We start from the raw sequence: 15,002 nt of genomic DNA, 5'->3' as shown, positions 1-15,002 counted from the left end.
TGAAACTGTCTCATTGCTATATGTTTATAAATAAAACTTTGAAAAGAAAAAAAAAGTGAAACATATACAAATTATATGAATAGAAAAAAAAATCTCGGGCTGGGGAGACATCTTGGCAGTCTAAGTGCCTGCTGGTAAGCAGAAGGAACCAGATTCATATCCCTGGTACCACATGCCATGCTGGCCACTGAAACCAGGCATGGTGGCACACTCCTGTAATCCCAGCACTGGGGAGGCTGAGACAGGAGGATCACTGTGAATCCGAGCTGTGTAGTGAGATCTTGTACCAAATAAATAAATAAATAAATAAACGATTTTTTTTTTTAATTTAAGAACACGAATTCCTTTTTCTTTGCTGAAAAATACTATTATCAAATGACAGAAAATCTATACTTGAAGAAATTTTTTTGAACAAACATTAAAGAAAGCCACTATGGTTTGACTGTGTCCCTTTTATCGTTCTTTGGCCTTTCACCTTCTACCATGTGGGGCACCATAAAAAGGCCCCCACAGGGCTGCGACTCTGGCTCGCCCGCTCCGTCCCACCCTCCTTCCTCCACCTCTGAAGGACCTGCGCACCGCCAGGGCTTGCAGCCACAGCCAGGACCTCTGCTCGTGCGAGAAGCGGACAGTGGCGGCGAGCTCCGTCCTCCCACCACCCTCCCATCTTCCCTGAATCGTAGGAAAGGAAGGAACTCCTCCGCTCCTGCTTCCCGTGAGAGTTTTAAGGGCCTCGACTGTCTCAACTCTGTCCTCCGTCGGGTGCAGCCCAGGAAGCAAACGCGCAGAGGCCGCAAGCCAGACGCATTCCGCGGACAGGCGCGCTTCCCTTCAGACCGACGGAGGCCCTCTCGGCCCCTGCTCCTGCTGTGACCCGGTGGCTAATTCGTATATACGTGGTTCTGAACAGAAAGACTTTCTCACGCTCCCAATCAAAGCATTTTACAGTCCTCTCAAACAAAATCCAGTGCTTTCGGCCAAGTTGGATATGTGAACTTTTAGGGAAATAAGTAAAATAGTTATGTGTTTATAATACTTAAATGTTTAATGTGAAAACTTTATTTATTGGAAGGTCACATAAATAAAAAGATGCATTAATGAATTTTTAAAAATGCTGACAAATTGAAAAGCATTAAAATTAAAAAATAAATTTAAAAAATGTACATGAAAAAAATAAAGCCCCACAGGATACACCAATGCCTGGTTCTCGGATTTCCCAGCCTGCAGAAATGTGAGAGAATATCTATTCTTTATAAAATTACCCAGTGTCTTTGCCAGCAAGATGAGGGGAAGAGAAAATGGATCCTGCTAGTGTAGTCTGACTGTATGAGCACAGAGTTGAAAGCAAATGTGGGGGAGACAGGATTGTTAAGAAGATCTAGACTTATCCCCACTATCTGAACCCAACCCAGCTGTAGATTATGCCAAATAAAGAAAGAGTACATTAAAAGGGGGGTTGCAAACATATGCCTCACTTGCCCTCCATTCTGAGAGGACAACAAGAGCTGGTAAACTCAAGCAATAAAACCTCATCATCTAACCCTTCCCATCCCAGCAAGCCCTCAAGATGTGACTGACCCGAGGTGCTGCTGGGGTCTGAGGCAATCCCTGTGAAGATGACACCAGACCTGTGTGAGTGTGACATTGGTACAAGGAAGTACCCTACAACACTCAAGTCCACCTGCCGTGGAGCGTGGCCCCCTGGAGCTGCGTATGTCTGAAGACACAGGCTCCAGCCTGGACCCTGTCCACAGGTGCTGCCACCAGGGCAGTGCAGGCAAGGGTTGAAGATCATACTCTCTTGACCCTCCATATGCAAGTGGTTTTTAATATTGCATCCCCAAGCATTCAATGTTCAAAAAGAATTACTAATACAACCCAGGTACAGAAGTACTGATGAGGAAGCTCGAATGTTTCTACAAAGATATGAAGAATGCCCACCGGTCATACTATGTGTGTAAAGTCATTACAGCTGGACATAGTGGTGTACATACCTGCAACCCCAGCACTATGGGATGCTGAGGAAGGAAGATGAGAACTTCAAGGCCAGCCTAAAAGTTGGTCACTTAGCCAGACTCTGTCTCAGATTTTTTAAAGGACTGGGCATATAGCTCAGTACAAAGCTCTGGGCTAGGGGCCCAGTGCCCCCAAAAGATGTTTATCATGTGGCAAGCAATATAGCCAGTCTTCTTCAAAGAATGAAGGCAACCATAAATGATAGAGCCCAGTGCTGCCAACACAGCTGGAAGCCAGAGGGTGGAGAAAACAGCGTTTCTTTCTGTGCCCTAGCATGGCACATATTTTGAATAGGTCACTTCAACTTCCTCAGCTTTCTCATTTTTACAATGAGATGGTAGAACTAGGTAATCCTAGACTCTTTTGAACATTTTCACCAGTCTGGAGTTTGAAGACTTAGCCACTGTCTCCTGCTGGCCAAAATTCAGCACTATCAGAGCCATAGCAAGTGTTGAGGAAAATCAGTTCTAAGCCCTGGAGTGGTTCTGGGTTGACCAAGCCACCCTTCAGTGAAACAGGTAAACTTTTCTCCTTGCTAGAGAGGCCATCTGGCAGCAGAATAAAAGATGTGGTTCTATCCATGCCTTGTACTTCTTTCCCCCCTCTAGTCAATAGCTGCCTGAGGCAGTTACTGACAAAGAAAGAAACTGCTAGAAGCCAAGGCTATTTTAATTAAATCTATTAGCAAGTCTGATTGAAAAAATAAAATAAATTCGACAGTGTGCCTGAACTACAGATTGTCTGCAAAGTGGCCCATGTGGTGTAGCTACACAGCTTTTATTACCTAGTAAAATGTGTGTGTTAAAACTCTTGGCAAGAGCCTTCATTTGAGGAACAGACTTTTTCTCTTTCTTGGCCCACATATAGAAGAATTAGTGTCATTGAAAACCACGTTAGGCACTTGCCTTTTGTCGTATAGAGGCTGTTCTTCTGATGCTGTGCCATATAACTTAACCGCCGTCTTTACGAGGAAGCAACTGTTCAAAACTTTTTTCCACATCTTAGCTGAACAGTCAAACTACATTCAGGATCACTTTATTCAGTTTTGGTGATACCGGGAATTGAACCCAGAACCTTCCCACTGAGCTATATTCGAAACCCTTTTTTATTTTCTGTTCTTATTTTTTTGTTTTGGAGGGTTTCTGTTGTTGTTGTTGTTGCTGCTGTTGTTGTTACTGTTGTGGTGGTGGTGGTTGTTGAGACAGAGTTTCACTATGCAGTGCATGCTGAACTTGAACTCACTTTTTAGCCAGGCTGGCCTCAAACTCACGTTGATCCTCCTGCCTCAGCCTCTTGAGTGCTGAGATTACAGGCCTGCCCAACTTAGAGTCACTTGATTCTTTAAAGCTCCTATTCTCCTTTGAATCACTGATTCTCTGCCCCCTTTGATATACATGTTTAGCTCTGTCCACCATCTTTCCGTGCCGCCATAATGGTGCACATGAACGTCCTGGCTGATGCTCTCAGGAGCATCAACAATGCCGCAAAGAGAGGCAAACGCCAGGTCCTCATTAGGCCGTGCTCCAAAGTCATTGTCCGGTTTCTAATTGTGATGATGAAGCATAGTTACACTGGCGAATTTGAAATCATTGATGATCACAGGGCTGGAAAAATTGTTGTCAACCTCACAGGCAGGTTAAACAAGTGTGGCATGATCAGCCCCAGGTTTGATATACAGCTGAAAGACCTGGAAAAATGGCAGAATAACCTGCTCCCATCTCGTCAGTTTGGTTTCATTGTATTGATGACCTCAGCTGGCATCATGGATCATGAAGCAGCACGGTGAAAACACACAAATCCTGAGATTCTTTTTTTAAGGATGTAAAACATACAAATAAAATGCCTCAGTGGACAAAAAAAGAAAAAAAAAAAGATATACATGTTTATACAATCAGCCCAGGATTTAGAATATTATTTAAAGTTTGGATTTTTTCTGAAATGTGCTGTCTCTTGTGTCCAAATGAAATGCAGAGCAGTATTTCAATCCTTCAATACTTTTTGTTTTGATTTTGGTGGGTTTTTTGTTTGTTTTGTTTTTTTGGTGGAACCAGGGATTGAACTCAGGCCCTTGCGCTTGCCAGGGAAGCACTTATTCCACTGAGCCATCTCCCCAGCCCCACCTTCAGTACTTTTTGAATTTGAATTCTGGATGGAAAAATTTTGCCCGCCCCCAATTTTTTTTTGGGGGGGCTTTTTTTGAATTGCTAAGAAACTTTATATGTTCTTAAAAGTTTATAGTCAGCTATGAAATTACAGTGTAATAGCTTTAAAATGGCCCAAACTAACTCTAATGGGAATGAATTATAGTAGAAACTATCCGGAGTCACTGAGCATTATTTGGAATACGGCTTTACTTCTCTCTTGGTCTCCCCTCTGCCAAGGGTGCCACTAGGATGCCCTTCAATCGGCCTCCGGCTGGGTGGCAAGATATGTGAATCAGTCGAAGAGTAACGTGCTCTAGGCAGAAGCTGTGTCCCTGGAGAAAAGAAGCTTTCTGTTGGGTTTGAGTCCCACCTAGCATGGAGATGCTGCAGGGAGAGTTTCGCCACTCTTTCCACAGAAAGAACTTCCTGCCTCTTTCCTTCCCTTCTCCATAAGCACATCATTGAATGTCAAGACTCTGTTCTCTTTTTTCAATTTTTATTCTCATTAGTGTGTGTTTGAAGTACGTAGCGATCACGTTCCTCCTGGGAAGCCGGTGCATGCACATAACACAGCCTAATTCTGTTTTTTAAAAACGCATTTTTATTCCTTCCTTCATCCCTTGTCCCTTTCCTCCCTTTTCCTCCATCGCTTAGTCCACTTCTCATTTGCAAAAGAACTACCTCCCTATTGCTTATCTATTTTTTTTGTTTTGCTCTTTATTTATGTTTTGGGTTTTGTGATAAAGGGAGGTGCTATTTAGCTACAGAAACTACTTAATCTGCTGTAGCTCTTTACTATTAAAAATAACAGTAAACTTATATAAATGGTAATTATCAGTTAGGAGGTACTATACCTTCTACACATGTCAGACCATACTATTTAACATATTCACACAGTTAATGACTACAAGCAAATAACTCCATAGGGCAGTATTTTATCCATTTTATAGAAGAACAAATTGAGGGGCTGGAGAGATGGCTCAGTGGTCTAAAGCACCTACTTGGAACAAGCTTGGCAAAGCACAGGGACCACGGTTCAATCCCCCAGCACCACATGCCAGCCAGCTGCGCCCCCTGGTGGGCTGAGCTGGCCACACACACACACACACACACACACACACATACAATAAATAAATAAATGTTTAAAAAAAATAAAATAAAAAAGAAGAACAAATTGAGTTTTAAAAATTTAATTAAACTGTGTAGGGATGGTGCACCACCACAATTCCAGCTAATCCCCTGTAATGCCACCTACTCAAGAGGCTGAGGCAGAAGGATCACAAATGTGAAGCCAGACTGCAACTCAGTGAGACTTGGTCTCAAATTTTAAAAGGGCTGGGAATTTAGTTCAATGTAGAATACTTGCCTGGCATGCATGAAGTCCTGTGTCCATTGCCTGATACCAGGGCGAGGGGAGTTAATTATATCATATATGAGGTGCACGTTAAATAAGTAGATACTAGCTGTTACCAAAAAGATTAAAAAGTAGATAATTATCTGAGTCAAGGGATATGTTCATTTGCTTCACTACAGTAATTATTTTATTATCTGTGCCTCGTAACATGATGTTGTGTATCTTGTATACACAAAATAAAATTCATTTTTCTTTTTCTTTCTTAATTTTATTTTTCTTTTTAAAAAGTTCATTTCCCAAGATCACATAGGGAAATCAGGTGAAAGCAAGCATTAAACCCAGCCTGCCCCTGAGCCAGCCTCTTGCAGGTCCTATATGCTAACAATAGTCAGAATGATGCAAGGAAAATGCTAGATGTCAAATACACTGAGCTTACATTCCCTAAAGTTGAAGAATTAATTCTAAGAAACAATAGAGAATAACAGTAGGAAAATTTACTGGAGAATAGGAACAGGGCATGGGAATCAGAAATAGCTCCTGGGAGGACAGGAGGGGTGTCCCCAAATGGTTTGCCAACAAACTGACCTCTCAAAGGCAGTTTTATAGAGCTAAATCATGAGGCAGATACAACATGAGTCAAAATTATGATCAACCAATAAGATTGTGAGTGTAGTCACTTAGGTAATATTGACCCAATGGTAGCAAGGTTCTACGAGTGACGTCATGAACCCTGGACATACTCTATTACCTTGGTCTTGGTTTAATCTTCCATTCATCCCTTAGGGAAGTATGTCAAACCAGCTGTTGCAACTTTAATCATCAGATCCTCCTCTGGCCACAGCCTTGATAGATTCTCATCTTTCGCACTGACTCCCTCGAGGGCCCAGCACTGTCTGCCTACTTTATTTCTACCTAACTTAGCTGTCTATAATAAGAAGACACCTCAGGAACTGGTGCAGAGGGGGGAAAGCAACTGTTAAGTCGATTTCTGAGGAACTCTTCCCAAGGAGAAAGCTGTCTGTATGATGCCTCCACCTTAATGAGAAAAACAGCTCCAATTTAGTGGGTGATTACTACATGCCAGCAATTTCCTCAGTATTTTATGTGTACAGTGTTGGCTCACCCGATCACCTTACAGTCGCCATTAGACACCATTACAATGTGCAAATTGTAAACAAGACATGAAGCAGTGGAAGTGATGTAAGACGAGCTACCCAGCAGAAGTTGGGGTGGACTCAGTTTGGACTCAAGCGGTGAAGCATCAAAGCCCGCCCTCTAAACATGACCGTCTCTTGGTGATCACAAGGGCATTAGAGGATGAAAAAAGACCCTAGGGACATTTCTCTAGTGGCCTGCAATGTTGATCATTTCTTCCTGTGTTTGCTGGTCATTTGTACTTCCTCTGTGAAGTTTCTGTTCATTTCACTTGCCCATTGTTTGAGTGAGTGTTTTATTTTGAGGGGTCTCGGATTCCTTTTTACTCCAGGAAGAACAGCTATCATCAAGCTGTTCTTTTAACAAAGAGCAAAATAATAACAAAAACTGGAGAGGCTGGGGGAAAAGGAACCCTTCTATCTTGCTGATAGGTCAGCACAACCACTATGGAAATAAGTATGGAGATTCCTCAAAAAAATAAAACTAGGAATTCCATTTGATCTAAATATACCCCTTCTAGGTATTGTCCCCAAAAACTTAAAGACATTTGACAGTGACACATGCATCCCCATGTGTATAGCAGAACCGTTCAAATAGCTAAACCTTGGAAGTGGCCTAATGCCCATCAAAAGAAGAAAGGATAAAGAAAAGATGGCATTCATATGCAATGTAGGAAAGTGTCAGAAACCAGCTGCACCTTGAGATCACAATGTTAAGTGAAATAAATCAGACACACATGCTTAATTAGCAATAATCGCTCCATGGATAAACCTCATTGGCTACAATACTGCCACTGCACAAAGCTCCGGCAAACTTAAACATCAGTTTCTCTTATATGAGAAACTCAGATTAGAAATAAGGAGCAAAAGGCCCAGCCAAAGAGCTCAGTGGATTAAAGTGCCTGCAAGCAGGCTCAGGGGCCCGGGTTTGATCCCCGGGCCTGATGTGTCAGCCCCACCCCTGGGGCATGCTGAGATGGCAATTTAGACTGGGCATGGTGGCACACACCTGTAATCCCAGCTCTTGGGAGGCTGTAAACAGGAGGATCTCTACCAGTCCGATCAAGTAGTGAGACCATGAACACCCTGTAGACCCTTCCCAGAAAGAAAGAAAGAAAGAAAGAAAGAAAGAAAGAAAGAAAGAAAGAAAGAAAGAACAGATAGTAGGAAACTGGAAAATAAATCTTTCTCAAATAGGAAAGGGATTAAGAAATGATGGAAGCCAACCACGGTGGTGTACATATGGAATCCCAGCATTCTCGAGGCTGATGCAGGAGGATCTCCACAAGTTCAAAACCAGCCTGAGCTACATAGCAAGACCCTTTCTCAAAAAAATAAAACAGAGAGAGAGAAAGAAATGGAGAGAAGAGGGATGTTAGGAGAAAGAGATGAAGAGAGAATTAAGATGTGCTATATACATGTACCAACCCCACAAGAAATATAAACACCATGCGCTGCCAATAGGTACTAATAAAAAAAGTTCAAACATTTAAAAAATGATATAGAGGCTACAGGAGTAAATGTCAGACAATGAAACAGCTAAGCTGGATCTGCTTAAGAAACTGCCAAGAATTGGGGAGCGTAAGAGCAGGCAAGAGATAAGGAAGGACCCAGAATCATCTCAGGGACCTGCTATTCAAATCCAAAAGCTGAGCAAGAAAAATCTCAAGGGAAGGGGGAGGGGCACATTGTATTTTAAGCCATTTGATAGCTGCACTACTAAGCAACCACTCCGTGCCACACAGGGCCTTAAGACAGGACACTTTGGGCAGTGATGGAACTGGGACGATGTCCAGCAGAGAGCTGCAGAACAGACAAGGGCTGGCGGGCACAAGAAGTAGATTGTGAAAATGTCAGCTGTGATCCCTGGAAGGAATGAAACCAACCTTCAGTGGATAGCCGGGATTAGGCTGCCCACCTCTGTGGGACAGGGGGTCGAGTCCATTTCTCTCCATCAGAGTGGACAGCCCCAAGCTGGAGATGCCAGGGACCTCCAGAGAGTCTATATCAAAAAGTACATACTGATCTGGTAAGTGTGCATTGAGGCACAACAGCAAAACTGGCTTGGCCTCTGCCCAGCTGCAGTTCATAATTCAACAGAAAAGGCTGACAATTAAGAAACAAAATGCCTTAAGAGTGGTCAGGGGTTTGACAAGAAGAGGCCAGTGTGCTATGAGAACAAAGGCTCCAAAAGTAATCCAAGGATTCCAGAAGTGGGGATTAAACTGAACTGAAACCTAGAGCACTATGAGAAGGTATGGCCATAAGACAAGAGAAAGAATGCACCGAGGAAGTCAGTCCCTCGCCAAGCTTCACACTGAAACAACAAAAGAGGAGTGTGGCCACACTGAAGCTGTGGGGGGTGACAGGTGAGGTTACAGGGCCTTGGAAGGCTGGCTAAGGGGATTGGGGCAGTAGGAAAGTGATTCAAGTTTTAAACAGGGCTGTGATATGATCAAATGAGAACTGTAAATTATAAAGGTTGAAAACTAGATGAAGGACTGGGGAGCTAGCTCAGTGGTCTAAGCGTCTGCCTGGCAAGTGGAAGGGCCCGGGTTCTATGTCCAGTACTGGGTGCCACGCAGGCCCCGACACTGGGCGTGGTGGAAACTGAGTGGTGACGCAGGCCTGTAATCCCAGCACTGGGGAGGCTGAGACAGAAGGATCACTATGACTCTGAGCTGCATAGCAATACCTTGTACCAAATAAATAAATAAATAATTTGTTTTTAAAACTACATGAAAAGAACATTAAAAGTATGTTTTCTGTTCCTGAGCTGAAAGTCTGTGATGTTTTTCAGTTTAATTTTTAGAAAAAGCACACACACACACACACACACACACACACAGTGAGCCACCCTGCATTTATCTCTGTCCATCATTAGATAAGATGTAAGTCTGCATGGTGCTCATCACAAAACTCACTCTGTGGGATCTGAGGATCAGACCCTTGGTTACCACCCTTATATCTAGTATCAGATTCCTCCAAGTCATTATTAGTATTTAAAATACACCTTCAGGAGCCATACGAGATGGCACATGCCTATAATCCCAGCACTTGGGAGGCTGAGGCAGGAGGACTGTTGAGCATTAAAGACCTGCCTGGGCTACAACATGACCTCAAGGCCAGCCTGAACTGCATAGCAAGCCCTGTCTATAAATAAATAAATAAATAAATACACCTTCAGGATCTGGGGTGGGGCTCATTGGCAGAGCTTGTGCTCAGCATATTCAAAGCCATGATTGGCTTCAATCTCCAGCACAAATAAACAAAGTATATCTTCAGCATTACAATTATTAACTCATCCTCAAAATAACTCTCTGAGATAAGTATTGTGATTATTCCCATTTTACGGACAAGGAAATTGAGACTTAGAACAGTTGTAGCTATTAAGTGGCAGATGCACGACTAACATGTACCCAGACCTTGACCAGACACAGCCTATCTGATTGGTTTGGAGAGTATAAAGAGACCTGAGTGAGCACAACACACACTCATCATTTGAATAAACAGCTTGGGAGCCCAGACCATGCCAGGAAACAACAATGAACACAGCCCAATTCCTCTCTGCCTGCAGCACCCAGCCTAGCAGAAGAGACAATAGCCCCAAAGCTTGTGCTTGTGAGAGGCATAAGCACATATTAGCATCTCTTGAGGATTCCTGCAGAGGATGATGACAGAGTTTACAGAGAAGAGTAGGGATTCAACCAGCTGGGCAAGGAAGTAAGGAGCTCTAGGTACATAACAGCTCTGTTTACAGACTAGCAATTTGTCCAACTTGGCAGGTGATTGTGGAGCCCAGGGGAGACTGGGAAGAGCTAAGGACTGGAGACCTAGACTGCTGCAGGCTCCTGCAAATAGCACGACCCCCTCAGAAGCACTCAGAAAACAGCCACATCTTTGCAAAGTACGTACCACCAACTAGCTGATAAAAACACCCACAAAACCATGACTCAACTGTCCCTGTGGATTATGGTATTTCTTTGGCCAGAGATCTTTAAGATCTTTCCCTCCAGGTCTTGGCCTTTGCCCTAGGACCTAATTTTAAAACCATAATTTTCCCCAAGTTCCTTTCCTTATGGAACTAATATCTAAATCTTTGAGTAAACCATTCATTATCCCAAGTAAAATGGATAACGAAATGAGTAACTACCCTATCTCAGGACTTCTGTCCCTTGAAAAATAAGAGTATACAAAGGACCCTCAGGAAAGAGAATTGCCAGAACTGCCTCTGAAAGTGGCAAGAATCTAGGATAAGCATTTCTGAAGCGACAGGGAGTATTTTGAGAGGCATTAATGGCCCTATGTTTTCTACCGTAATAATTATTTTAAAATTTAAACATTGGCCATAGTTTTCTATCATACCTCATATATAAATACTCTATCAATTAAAAAGTAGTACAGGATTTTTTCATTATTTAAATTACATAATTTATTTTCCATTTAGGGAACCAAAGAAAGGGACTGAGGCCAGGCATGGTAGCACATGCCTATAAATGCAGCACTCTGGGAAGTTGAGTTAGGGGGATCACAAGTTTGAGATTAGCCTGGGCTGCATAGAAAGTTCAAGGCCAGCCTGGATTACATAGCAGGACCTTCACTTTGCTCAGAAAGACAAAGAAAAACAAAACCTGCAGGGCTGCAAAAGGCCTAGATCACCTACAGCCTGCCTTGAGAACCAGTCGTCCCACTCCCCAGAGCTGGGACACATCAGTACCTGTCCCTGGAATTGTACCCTGTGAAAGTGAAGCAAGCTCTTCTGACCCAGCCTTCTCCAGATGGGGTCTGACCCTACAGAGTCTGGGGGCGTGGGGTGAGGACAGGGACACTTTTGGAAAGAACTAGTCCAAAGGGTAAAGGTAAAGGTCCTCCCTCTCCAGAGGAATAAAGAAGAATGAGGTTAATTCTCAGAAAGAGAGGAAATGGGAGAGGAATTCTCTAGGAGAACTTCAAGGCAACTGCGAAGTCTCCAGCCTGACAGATGCGCTAACACTGAAAAGAACAGAACTGTTCCCCAACATTCAAGTGATACAGCCCTTGTATTTGCACTTAGCGGCAAAAACCAAAGGCTCAGTCCACCCTCAGCATGAGGGAAATTTGAGTCTCAGTCACATATTAACCTAAGACAGCAAAGAACTCTCCTACCAGGGCCCACAGCAGGGTTGTCTCACTGTTCCCAACACAAAAAGGAGACGGTCCGTGGTCATGAATCAATGCCACCGTGATTCTTGACTCCCCTCATCCTCAGCTTCTAAGTCACCTACTTCAATATAAACCATACCATCCTGTATTCTGTGGCTCTGCCTCTTCCTGGAAATTTCTCCCTGCCCTTGGAAGGCATTATGCTCCAATGTTACAGAGTGAAGAGAGTGAAGAGAATGGTTCTGGCTCCTGCTCTCACAGCCCCTGCAGTACACTGAGCTCCACAGAGACAGCGCCAGGGCAGGTGAAAGCCAGATGCCCAGGCTCTGGGTGACTCTGTGTTTCACTGAGGAAAACAAGTAACCATGGGTAAAGGAGATCCTAAGAAGCCGAGAGGCACAATGCCTCTGTGCAAACTTGGGAGACCACAAGAAGCACCCAGATGCTTCCATTAACCTCTCAGAGTTTTCTAAGAAGTGCTCAGAGAGGTGGATGACCATGTCCACCAAAGAGAAAGGGCATTGTGAAGGCATGGAAAAGGCAGACAAGGCTCGTTATGAAAGAGAAATGAAAACTTACATTCCTCCTCAAGGAGAAACAAAAAAGAACCTCAAGGATCCCACTGTGCCCAAGAGGCCTCCTTCAGCCTTCTTCTTGTTCTGTTTTGGGTATTGCCCAAAAATCAAAGGAGAACATCCTGGCCTCTCCATTGGTGATGTCAACAAAGAAACATGGAATAATACTGCAGCAAATGACAAGCAGCCATATGAGACGGTCATTAAGCTGAAGGAAAAGTATGAAAAGGACACTGCTGCCTAGTGCGCTAAAGGAAAACCTGATACAGCGAAACAAAAGTTGTCAAGTCTGAAAAAAGCAAGAAAAAGAAGGAAGAGGAGAAGGATGAAGAGGATGATGGTGATGAACAATTTGGCTCTAATGCAGTTTTTTTTTTTCCTCATCTATAAAACACTTAGCCCCTCCCCCATAAACAACTCACACCTTTTGAAGAAAAAAGTTGAAATGTAAGGCTGTGTAAGATTTGTTTTTAAACTGTGCGGTGTCTTTTTGTACAGTTAACACACTATCGAATGTCTTTAGCTAACCCTGTCCTGGTGGTACTTTCAATAGCCACTAACCTTGCCTGGTACACTACAGGGGTTGTGAATTGGCGTGGAAGTCTAAAGCAGGTTCTTGGTGGTGTGCAGCACAAATTAGTTATTTATGCAGATGGTAGCTTTTCATCTTCAGTTGTCTCTGATGCAGCTTATATGAAATAATTGTTCCGTTGACTGAATACCACTCTGTAATTGAAAAAAAAAGTTGCAGCTATTTTGTCGACATTCTGAATGCTTCTAATTAAATACAAATTTTTAATTTAAAAAAAGGAAAAAGAAAGGAATCATGTTTGTCCCTGAGGGTCCCCCAGAGACCCTGGGGCTTGGGGTCTATATCTGTGTATGTTACACCCTTCATCCTCTGTTCTTATTTCAGATTCCTAAGTCTGTCTTTGGTGTGGCTGTCCACATCGGAGCTGTCTTACACCCAGATCATTGGTAGGTCACAGATGACAGCTTCTTAGTTACTTGTCTTTCCTTATTTCTTCAAGTGCACTTATCAGATAAAAATAAATAAATAAATCAAAAGCACCTTTGCCTTGAGAAGCTTTCCTGTATTCTCTGTATTTAGTTTTTCTCTTTGCATCTAGCTTCTTTCGCTGTCTTCTTAGCAAGAGTGTTTGGCTTTTTTCAGAGTTCTTTAACTTATCAGTCATAGAGCCTCAAATATCACCATAGGGACATCAACTTATGAGCTTTAAAAGGCAGTTTAATTGCCATGTAGTCACTAGATTCTGAGGCACTAAAAACAGAGGGCAGCGGTGAGATGCCAAATAAAACCAGGCCTTAAATGAAGGCCAGCTTCTCAAAGAGTGACGCCCCAGCCTACGTGCAGAATGCTAAGGGCCTAGTATGCACCTCTTAGGCCTGAGCCTAGATGATCCCTCTGGAACTCTTGTATAGAAAACTACAGCTCCAAAGGAAATATTTTGAGGTCCTGATCTGTAAGTTCTCCCTGAGCAGCAGGTCTTGTAATGACCAGATCTCCTACAGGAGAGCCCACTTCACATTCACAGAGCTTGTCATCATCAATGTGTAATCACTTTCTCATGCCTGGACAAACTACACCACAGCTTAAAGAAGTTGACTGTGGCTGAAGTTTTCAGTTTATAGGCGGCTGGCTCCAAGGCAGAGGTGGTATAGTGAAAGGGTCTGGGTAGGGGAGAAGCTGCACACCTCTTCGTGGCCAGGAAGCACAGAGGAAAAAGAGAGGAGCCAGGGAGGAAGACCTAGCCGCCCAGGCCACGCCCCGCGACCCACTGCCCATCAAGCTCCACTTCCTGAAAGCACTTCCACCTACAAAATCATCAGGAGATTAATCCACGATGACTATAGCACCCTCGTGACCCAGTCATCTTCACACATGCCAGAATTTGGGGGACATCCCAGGTCTGGACAACCAGTTTTGGGCTTCCCATTTAGACAAAGACAACCAAGGCTCAAGAAAGCTGAAGATCAACTTAGCCTGAGGAGTGAGATTATAAAAACAAACAAGTGCTGGCTAGATAGCTCAGCTGACTAAAGCAGGCACAGGGACCGGGGTTCGATCCCTGGCGTGCTGTGCCAGCCCCGCACCAGGGGCGCTGTAAAACAGCGCCTGAGACTGGGCGTGGTGGCGCGTGCCTGTAATCTCAGCGCTTGGAGACTGAAAACAGGAGGATCAGTATGAGTCTAATCTGTGTAGTGAGACCCTGTAGACCCTGTACTAAATGCATAAAAATAAAATCAAATAAAAACAAAAACAAACGGAAAAGAAGAACTTGGAGGAAATGAACAAAATGCAAGAAAGATAAAAGGAACTTCAGATTCCATATTAAATACCCTCACTGAAAAGAACACAGTGCATCCACGGAGGACAAATGAGAGCTTGTTTGGTAACAGCAATGATGGCTAAAATACTTTTAATGGATATTTTTAAATATGCACAAAAGCAAAGAGCAAAACTCACTAAGGTTGGAATATGATCTCTGTCAAAATCTCCCAACATATAACAAAAGACAAAGAAATGGAAAACAGAAGAGTGAAAAATAGAATTAGTTCTACAGACACTAAGAAGAGCTAACACCAGTTTTTTTTT

At 43.3% G+C, this 15,002-nt stretch overlaps 2 pseudogenes; one reads left to right on the top strand and one right to left on the bottom strand.

Annotated features, from left to right (window-relative positions):
- The first annotated feature begins 3,448 nt into the window (after positions 1-3,448).
- LOC101575611 lies at positions 3,449-3,802 on the top strand (annotated as a pseudogene).
- Positions 3,803-7,325: 3,523 nt separating this feature from the next.
- LOC111818801 lies at positions 7,326-7,474 on the bottom strand (annotated as a pseudogene).
- Positions 7,475-15,002: the final 7,528 nt, after the last annotated feature.

This window comes from Octodon degus, unplaced genomic scaffold (assembly GCF_000260255.1).
Source record: "Octodon degus isolate 3935 unplaced genomic scaffold, OctDeg1.0 scaffold00102, whole genome shotgun sequence".
NCBI lineage: Eukaryota > Metazoa > Chordata > Mammalia > Rodentia > Octodontidae > Octodon > Octodon degus.
The sequence above is the reverse complement of the archived record's forward strand: the minus strand, read 5'-3'. Positions and strand labels throughout refer to the sequence as shown.